Genomic DNA, 3,546 nt, shown 5'->3' with positions numbered 1-3,546 from the left:
CACTAAGTATTGCCTCATGAAGGATGGCCTTGGATGGAGAAATATTGAGGGCATAGTACATAGGTGTGTTGATGAAATTGAGTCCAAGAAGTTAGTTTCTGAGTTCCATTCAGGATTTTGTGGTTGTCATTATGCTGCTAGAACTACTTCCCACAAAATTTTGAGAGTTGGTTATTATTGGCCTTCGATTTTCTCTAATGTGCATAATTTTTTTAGAAGTTGTCAATCCTGCCAACTATTCACTGGGAAACAGAAGCTTGCTGCCCTACCCTTACAACCTATGGTTGTGGAGGCACCAGTTCAGCATTGGGATCTGGACTTCATTGGGAAATTTCATGAAAATTCTAGCAATGGCTACTCAAGGATTTTGACTGCTACTGACTAATTCACTAAATGGGTTGAAGCCAACCCTGCTAAGAATGCCAATGAAAAGGTCATTATGGATTTCATTAAAAATAATATCATTACTAGATTTGGTGTCCCTGCTAAGATCACTACTGATAATGCCAAGGCTTTTAGTTCTTCAGAATTTTCGTCTTTTTGTTTCATGTATGGCATTGCTTTATATCATTCATCAAATTACTATCCTCAGGGTAATGGCCTTGCTGAATCAAGTAATAAAAATCTCATAACCATTATCAAGAAGATAGTAGGGGATAATAAAAGATCTTGGGATAGCAAAATCAAGTATGCTTTATGGGCAGATAGGATTACTAAAAAGAAAGCTATTGGTAAGAGTCCCTTTGAATTAGTTTATGGCTTGGATGTAACCTTACCTGTGCACCTGAAATTGCCAGCTTATCAACTCCTTCAACATTTTTCCACTAATAAAGATGTTGTTCAAAATAGAATTGATCAAATTGTGGAGTTGGATGAAGTTCGTAGGACAGCCTTTGATAATATATGTAAAATTCAATCTAGCATTAAGAAAAGCTTTGATAAATCATCTCGATCTAGATCTTTGCAGGTTGGAGATATGGTGCTCCTTTGGGATCGCAAGAATGAAAACTGGGAAAACATAAGAAGTTTGACAGTTTGTGGCTGGGACCATACATTATTCGAGACATTGCTAGACCAAACTCATTCCACTTGAGTAGATTGGATGGCGAACCACTTGACTTACCTACAAATGACCAAATTCTGAAGCTATTCTTCAAAGATGACATATGATGCCATAGTGCATCCTCTGTATTATATTTCTAACCCTACACCTGTCTTTTCAGCATTTCATTTTTGTTTTAGGATTAGATTTACTTTTCATGTTACTAAATAGTTAAGAATGGAAGAGCTTATATATTTCTTGTGCTTAATGTTATATGACTATTTTTGGATGGATGCTACTTATGTTTTGTTGTGTGTTGCGTGGATGCAGATTCTGGATTCTCACATTCCTACAGTGCAGCAATGTGTCCCCAGGTAGAGCCAGATGTTGACCACTACGTGTCAACGAACCATAGCAGTACACCCCCTTTTTCGTAAAAGGGATAGCGCTTGATCAACATGTCCATGCAATTCAGCTATCATCATCAACCTGATCATGTTATATATTGTAAACCCAATCTGCATGTGTAAATTGTAAATAATCTCAATAGATCCGTGTCGTGTATGTAATTGCCTAGGTAAACCTGATTTTTTGTGACAATCTACATTCCGGAAGGTTTTTTGTCTCACCGATCCATGATCAGTAGAATTTTCCTTCAACCTTACCCCAAAGTCGGAATGGATTTTGTCATCAAAATGTTAGGGGAGTCCTAGTGTGCTAGATCGAGTCTATGTAAAAGTGATTTGGGAATAATCCTAGCTATTTGGTTAGGTTATTTTATTACAAATTGCTTGATCTACTAGATTATATTTGTGTCGCAGAACTGGGTAGTCTGTGAGGATCTTGGTCAAAAGGTTTTTCCCCCTTGAGATGTACAAATGTAAAAATCATGATATAAAATGTCTTGAGGGTTAGAAAAATTATTTATCCCCTCATAAGTCCTAGGTTCTAGGTAATTTTAAATTTTCCAAAGGCTAAATTCGAGGGTCCTTTAAAAAAAAAAAAATCTTAACTGGTCCAGGGACTAAGGTTAGTTGATTATTTTGCTAAATTTTATCTCTTAGGTCCCTGGGGTTAATTCAAAGTCAAATTTTTGAGGAAATAAATGCTAAATTTTAATTTTTGGATATATTAAAATGAAAAATTTGAAATTTCCTCAACATGTAAAATTTCGACGAATGAAATTAAAAGAAATTTTGATCCTCATCGACAGTCAAGATCACTTTGACAAGGATCACTCAAACTAGTCGTTGGAAGATTTGTCTTTAAATAGGAGGTCAGTTTTCAGTTGAGATATTTCGATCTTTGAGTCGTGTGCTAAGTGAAAGCTCTCTTGCAAAAAAAAAAATTTATGAGTGATAAAGAAAGACTTTGGGGTTAATTTCTGCTGGTGTTACTCTTCATGGGAATGTTGTAAGATGTTTTATTTTCATGCATAGATTTCCTTTTCAGCCATTGATGATAGCTTTTTTAAAGAGTGATTTAAGCACAGGTATCTTGCTTGATCATTGGGGTTTGAATGGTAGTTTAAATTCTGAATATAATGGCATGTATCTCCATTTAATTTGAATTTTATTGTTGTTTTCTCTCTCTACGTTAATGGTTGAATTGAGTTGTGCAGGGAATCCTCGATTTTGAGATCAGCAAGCGTTTGGGGAAGTTTTCAGTTGGACCAGCTAACTCCCAATTTGCATTTTCTAAAGAGACCAGCTTGATTTAATCCCGAGCTTATCATTAGAAATTTCATTGTTGACGCGTGAAGGGTTTTTTGCGAAGCACCTTCCTTTAAATCTAAAATTTTAAAATATTCGTGGTATAATGATAAATCTAGCTACTTAGAGCCTTCAGTTTGTAATTACTGTAATTATTTAGCTATTTTTTGGGGTTTTTTAATTTCAACATTGTATATTTTGTTTCTGGGTGTTTTGTTTTTGTCATTGCAGGTTGCAGATTTGAAGGTGAAGTTCAATCTTGAAACCAGATCTAGGCCCTGGAGGGTAAGATCTGGCCTCAGAACCAGTTTTTACAGGTGTATGGTTTTGTTGTCCAAGGGTTTGAAATTTTCTTTGGGTAAATCTGAAGCAGAACATAATATCTTAGATCTGAGAATTTCTGAGTTTCGTTGGGCACCATTTTTCTTTCTGTCTGATGTTTGGGGCTTCTGAGTTTGCTATAAATTTTTCAAATTTTTTCTAGGAAACCTTCTATTTTTTGGCTCAGTCCCACTCTCTACTCTCAAAACCCTCCTTCACACACCTTTTCCTCTCTCAATCTCATCGCTGCAACCCTCTGCGTGTTCATTTCACTGCCTTCCTCATTTCTTCTCCTGCTAGCCATTCTCTACTCTCTCCCCTCAATAAAACCCCCTCTACGCAGCTCCATTCCCTTCATGGAATGCCCGCGACCTACAAAATAAAAAAATAAAAAATAAAAAGCCCGCAGCCTATACGATCTCCTTCCCAGCTCTCCTTGCATTACGCTGCTGCCATTTGTTGCATTCTCGA

This window comes from Pinus tabuliformis, chromosome 7 (genome assembly GCF_031772625.1).
Source record: "Pinus tabuliformis cultivar Carrire ecotype Pingquan chromosome 7, CPIR1, whole genome shotgun sequence".
Lineage (NCBI taxonomy): Eukaryota > Viridiplantae > Streptophyta > Pinopsida > Pinales > Pinaceae > Pinus > Pinus tabuliformis.
Note: the sequence above shows the minus strand (reverse complement) of the source record.